Genomic DNA, 6,941 nt, shown 5'->3' with positions numbered 1-6,941 from the left:
CTACACAGCTTGGACTCATAGTGATCCTCCTGTCTCAGCCTCCCCAGTGCTGGGATTACAGATGTGTATCACCACGCACGGTTTCGGTGACCGGTATAGTTCGTCTGGAGTTCTGGGGCCAGCTCAGCATGTGGTGCTGGGGATGGAACCCAGTTCTTTGTGCTTTCCGGGTGCTTAGACCGCCAAGCTATCACCCTGGCCCGATGTTATTGATTTTTAAGCATGCACTTTGAGCGATTACTTTGTATCTTATTAGTTTGCTGAATTTATTTATTAGTCCTAGGACCCTTGTGGTGGTGTTTTTGGGCAGTCTGTGTACAGGAACATGTGACTCCAGATTAGGGATAGTTTTGCCTCTTCCTTATGTGTACCTTTTATTTCCTTCTTTTCTTGGTTGCTCTGGCCGAAGTTTCAAGTACTACATTGGACAGGAGTGGTGATAATGGACACATGTCTTGCTCCTGATTTTATAGGAAAGGGTATCTTTCTTCCCCATATAGTGTGATGTTGGCAGCAGATTTTTTGTTAATGGCTTTTATTAATTTGTGTTAAGACCTTTCTATACCTATTTCATTAGGGCTTTTTATCATGGCTGGATGGGGGATTTTATCAAAGGTTTTTCTCCTTTTTTTTTTTTTTCTTCAGACAAGATCTTACTGTGCAGTTCAGGCTGGCTTTGAAGTCTCTATGTAGCCCAGGCTGGCCTCAAACTTACAGTGATCCTCCTGCCTCAGCCTCCTGAGTGCTGGGATTACAGGCATGCGCCACCAAACCTGGATGAGTTTTTGTTAAAAATCAGTTGTATTTTGGTCCTGAGGTTCTACTTTTATCTGTTTATTTTGGTTTTAATCTGCTGTAGCTTATCTTGTTCCACATCACAGTTTTGTCGATACATTTCAGCACTCTTCAGCAGTTCTTGCTGACACCAATTTTTACTGTGGCATTTGCCACACAGTGACTTTCTGTTTTCATCTTCCTATTCACATTAATTGGAATTCTATTACAAGAAAAAGATGTCTATTATCATCCATTTATTTATTCAATATTTATATTAGTATGCACTCAAGGAGATTTATGTTATTCTATTCATTTCTTAAATTTCTTTTTAATTTTTTTATTAATTTTATTGAGAAACAAGTAGCAATGAGACAGTTTCATAACCGATTAGTAGGACAGTTTCAATAATTAATATGGGAAGACCCAATACTATTATGGGCTACTGGACTCTTTAGAATATTTTGCTGAGTTAACACACCTATAATATTCAAATGACGGAACTAAACAAAAAAGGGTATACAGATGAATGTCCATTTTGTATCTGTGTATTCAAAATGGTTAAGATAGATATATAGTTACATTCTCTTAATGAATAGAGGGATTTGTTCTAATGGTGTTTGTAAATAGGATATCATGTCCGCATCTCGTACAGCAATTAACCACTAGGAAGAATGTATGTGATGCGTCAATTATTGAAACTGTCCTACCAATTTGATTTGAAACTGTCTCATTGCTATTTGTTTCTCAATAATGGAGGAAAAAATAATTAATACGCTGCATATTGTTGTCTTCTTAGTGGTTATTCATAGTACAAGATGCAGACATGATATCCTGCCCAAACACTATCAGTACAAATCTTTCTTCTCATTGAATTAAGAGAAAGTAGCTGTATCTATTCTTCATAAACTAGTGCTATCCTGATTTTGTCGGTCAAGTGTCCCAGATTTGGCTACTGGAAGCATCTTTATGTTGTTTTTTTGTTTTTTAATTTGTTCCAATAATTTTTGAGCAGTTCCTTACTTTCTGGTACTAGAAAGTGTTTTAGGCTTTGTACTTTCCTTACTCCTGCTTCTGGATCAAGCATTTTTCTAAGGGGCCTTGTGTTTTGTTTCATTGTGGGGTTTTTTTGTTTTGTTGTGTTGTGTTTTGTTTTGTTTTGTTTTTCTTTTTGGCAGAATCAGGGATTGAACTCAGACCCTTGCTCTTGCCAGGCAAGCGCTTATTCTACTGAGCCATCTCCCTGGCCTCATTGTGGGTTTTTAAAAGTATTTATTTATTTATTTGGTACAGGGTCTCGCTACACAGCTTGGACTCATAGTGATCCTCCTGTCTCAGCCTCCCTAGCACTGAGATTACTGGTTTCGGTGGCCAAAGTCTCGGCTGGAGGATGCTCATTGCTTTTTCTTTTTTTTAATTACAAGTTTACTTTTTCCAAGGCATATAGACAAAACAAAGTAAACGGTTAAGCAAATTTTAACTTCTGTCCTAGAAGCATTCCTTTAAGTTTCAGTCTCTAAACTTTCAGTAATCATCATCTTGGTCCAAGTCCATCACTTTTCCTCTGTTGAACTTAACTGCCGTTTTCTTTTCTGTTTGCTGGCTTCCTTTTCCAGGGATTTCCATTAAGCCTTGATCCGAGCCCTTCCCACTTAGCTGTCCATATCTTGCCATCTGCATAAGGCAGTTCCCTTCTCTTGCTTTTTCAGTCTTCACAAGAGCTAAGTTACTTAGCCTGGCCCGGGCTGAAGGGTCCAGAACTTGGGCTAAGACACTGTTTCCCATTTCTGCTTCCCTGTGCTCTGCTTCCTGTTGTGCCGACCTTTGGATCCAGGGTTTCACCTGCAGCTCCACCAGCCTCTGCTTCCTCCATGCCTCCCACTCCAGGTCTGTCTGCCCTGGCGCGACTGTTGCGGGGCATCTCGCTCGTTGCATCTTGAATATCATTGGTTTTACTATATTTCACCAGACAAAATTAAGAAATAGAAGTTCACTTGCCCATACATATTCATACAACCCCAGTTACTTCTATATTTATCTAATTTATATGTGTTAAGGGCCGAACAGATGGCTCAGTGGAATAAACGCTTTCCTGGCAAGCTCAAGGGCCTGAGTTCAATCCCAGTTTCTGCAAAAAAAAAAAAAAAAAAATATTTCATATGTATTAAAAACCAACTGTCCTTCAAAATACTCCTCCACGCCTCAAGCACACTTATCCCATGAGTGTCTTGGTGAGGTGTGACCGAGAATTTACGGTGAACGCTCTTGCTGAGCTTCAGAAAGCCAGGCTCAGGCACTGTAAGGCAAGTCCCCATCCACCCTATTCCCCAGCTCTAGAACCCTGTGCCTTCGGGATCTTCTCCTAAGTCAACACGGCTGTGCAAAATAAATATTTTGAATCAATTCAGCACAGAGAGCCAACCACCACAGCACAACTAAGGGCACTCAGAGAAGAAGACTCCAGATCTGCTTCAGGAAGGGGCAAAGACAACAGGATGCATGTGTTTGAAGTGACAAGGAGTAGTCAGAGGGATTGATGGCAGGGATTGATGATGATTGATTGTGATCACTTTTTATCTGAACATGGGCAATAGTTTTCACTTACACCTCATTGCGCTGTTTCCCTTCTTTCACGAATTACCTCCTTACATTAATTCATTTATGGCACATCGTCAGATATCCCATAAGGAAAACATAAAATCCTAAAAGGGAGGCTGCTCTCTGACTTGTTCACTGCTCTATGACCAACATCTAGAGCAATACCTTGCTCAAATACTTGTTGAATAAATAAAGGGCGTGACGGTTCTGATTTATTCGCCCCAGAGATTTCCTGGTGTTCAGTGGAGCCAAATTCTACGAACCTGTGAACCAAGCATAATCGGTGCTTTGATAAATATCAGGAGCGTGGACAATGCCTGGGGGCGTTTTCAGGTTTTAGAACAAGGTCTACTCTTTTTTTATGCATCAGGGAAGTGACTCAGCAGAGCCTCAAACCTAGTAAGTGACAGAGGTGAGATTCAAACTGTTTTTACCTCATAGTGCCGCAAAGAATAAGAAAAACTTAAAACAAAATAGAAGACAGGAAGGAGCTGGGGGAGGATGCAGAACACTCTGTCTGAAAACTATGAGGGAAGCACGCAATGGCGAGTGCGGTCTGCCCCCTCCGGTGTTTATTCCCAGCCCTCTGCCCCAGCTGACTTCGCAGATGCAGGTACCTGACCCTCTCACAGGGTCTGTGGGTCCTGCAGCAGATTCGTGGCAGCCCTTTTGAACCTCTGCTCTGAGCACCCCAGATGCGAAACAAATCAGGGACTGCGAGATGTGGCCCACTTACCACCATTACACAGGGATGAACGTCGCAACACTACTAGGGGGCCCCTCGGGTGGGTGTGCCTGCTCTCAGTCTCTCCGGCAGCACCAAGAGTGAAATCTAAACACGCTGTGTTCCCCACCAGGGGCCCCACAGGGCTTTGCATTCTCATGCCAACCCTGCTGTCTTCCAGCACTCACTCAGGGTAACTTCGCGCAGGATGGAAGCTTCTTGTGCCCTTCGGAAGCTCTGGGCCTGGCCTCGAGTTTTGGCTGCTGAGGTGGTGACCAGTGGCATACAAGTCTCAGCGGTGGTGTCCAGCAGCGTCTAAACCTCATGCTTCTTGGTTTCTGCCCTGAAGTTTTTCCGATGTGCCTGTGTAGATCTGTAAGATTTCAACCTGGTTGTGTGCACCTTAGAAGTGTGGTACTTAACGTTGTGTTGTCTCCCTAGCGTGAGAAACTGTAAAAAATAAATAAATAAATAAAAGTAAATAAGATCCAAAATGTACAATAGAAATGCGAAGAAACTTTTCAAAAGGAAAAAGAAACTGGGATGGAGGGCGGGCCAAATAGTTCATTGGATTAAAGCACCTGCAAGCAGATTTAGGGGCCAGGGGTTCGATCCCCGGGCCTGCTGTGCTGGCCCCGCCCCCTCCCCCCCAATGTTGAGATGGCGATTTAGACAGGGTGTGGTGGCACGTGCCTGTAATCCCAGCTCTTGGGAGGCTGTAAACAGGCAGATCACTACAAATCCAATCTAGTAGTGAGACCCTGAATACCTTGTAGACCCTTCCCTAAAATACAAATTAAAAAGAAAGAAAGAAACTGGTATGGAAGAAGAGAAAAGAAAAAAGGGAAATGCAAACATGTATTACTAATTTCTCTTAGTTCATTGAAAAGAAAGGCTTTTGCTAATATTGTTTGGAAAATTAAGTGCCTATATCTCGTGCTCTGAGTAACTAATTTCAAAATAATATACAATGTATTAACTGTTGTTACTCTCCCACTCTCTTGTTTTGAAACTTTGTTTTATTTTATCTGATTGATTGATTGATTAGGCGGAACCAGGGATGGAACTCAGGCCCTTGCTCTTGCCAGGGAAGCACTTATTCCACTGAGCTATCTCCCCGGCCCCTATCCCCTTAAAAAAAAAAAAGTGCCACGCTTAAGACTGGTTGTGGTGGTGCCTGCCTGTAATTCCAGCACTCAGGAGGCTAAGGCAGGAAGATTACTGGGAGTTCGAGCTCAGCTAGGTTACAAAATGAGTGCAGGGCCAGCCTGCACTACATAGCTAGTCCCTGTCTTTAAAAAAAGAAAGAAAGAAAGAAAGAAAGAAAGAAAGAAAGAAAAAGGTGGACGTATGATGCTTAACACATTGTGCAGCGAAACTTTTCCCAGTAGGCTGGGGGCTGGGAGCAGCAGATCCATGTGCCTTCTGTCCTCCCTGGATGGGCAGTTGACAGAAGATGCCATGGAAAGAAGCAGCCGAATCTTCTGCGGTGCTCTACATCTGGATTCACATCCTTGAATGGTCTTCTTTCTTTTCCACTTGCTGCCTGTGCCTCCCATTTTTCACCCTTGGCATCATTTTTTGAATTTAAAAGCTCACCCTGAAGACTCTGTGTTGGGCTTTGGTTTCAGGGAAGCAGGGATTACTTCATCAGTCTGTGTCTCTGCTCATCATCTGCAATGAGTCTACTTCACAGGGCTGATGTGTCACATGATGACAATGGGAAGCTGGGAGGGGCCTGCCTCCGACGCAGAGGCCCTCTATAAATTCCAGTTATTGCCCTTGCCGAACAAAGAGAGCCTCCGAGTAGACAAGGGGAGCTCAACTTGTTCCTAGCGCTGAGAAGAATTCATCAGTATGTATTCAACATCCTTGGTCTTTCCTCCTCCAGCTTCCAGCTGGACATTTGCATGTTTTTGGTTAGTCTACTGGAAGCAATAAAAAAGGAAAAGGGGCTGGAAGTGTTCTACACACACAACTCTCACCCATGCAGGCAATAGCAAAATGCTGCCGAAAATTCCTGCCCCAATTTAATCACCTGGGGAATGTCAATCTCAAATAGAATTGGTCTACAGATCACATGTGCAGATTATCCTGAGGTATCTATGGGGGGGATCTTAGACATGGGGCACACAGCTGAGTTTGGAATTATTTTAATTTCAAATTGGTTCCCAGCTCTTTGTGAGTAGAACGTGTGCTTCACATAATGTGCCTCATCTTTGCTTAGCTGCCATGAGTGGCCAGCAGGGTCTTGAAGCGGACACCACAGAGAACCACTTCAAATACCTCCCTGAGTGTGGACAGAAGTCTCAACATCAGACTCAATGCCGGCTTTTCACTTTCCTCTGAGGCCCCGTCAGGGCAACCCCCAATTCCACAGAGCCTTTGCTATAAATGTCCCCTGTTTCCCCTCCTCTCCGCTGACCTTTCTTTTTGTCATGCCTTAACAGTTCTTCAAACCATTTCCTTGGAATGTTTTTCCTCTCTGTCTAGTTCAGAGCCATTCTTAAATGTTAACTCCTCTTTCTTTCTCTCAGATCCCCAGCTTGCTGCTTCTCCTCTTGGCTCTTGCCAGTGGGATCCAGGGCCTTCTGTAGCTGCTCTCGGAACCAGAGTATACTCTTCTCCTACTGAGGCCAGCTTGAGGCCAGCGCTGAAGTCACAAGCAGCTGCCTCACCCACTACACTACCCTTTTCTGAATCTTCACCCTAAATAAGTTTCTTACATATCCATAACTTATACCTACACACTTGTATGTCTACGGGCAGTTCCTTGTCCTGTGCTGGTCCCAATCTTCTTCAGACTGGAGACAGTCTGAAGGCCATGGCCCTGGGCCTCGGAACA

At 43.6% G+C, this 6,941-nt stretch overlaps 1 pseudogene; it reads right to left on the bottom strand.

Moving 5' to 3' along the window:
• Window positions 1-2,298: 2,298 nt before the first annotated feature.
• On the bottom strand, window positions 2,299-2,709 carry LOC101571146 (annotated as a pseudogene).
• Window positions 2,710-6,941: the final 4,232 nt, after the last annotated feature.

The sequence above is a fragment of the Octodon degus genome, unplaced genomic scaffold (assembly GCF_000260255.1).
Source record: "Octodon degus isolate 3935 unplaced genomic scaffold, OctDeg1.0 scaffold00162, whole genome shotgun sequence".
Lineage (NCBI taxonomy): Eukaryota > Metazoa > Chordata > Mammalia > Rodentia > Octodontidae > Octodon > Octodon degus.
This window is presented reverse-complemented; position numbering and strand designations above follow the sequence as displayed.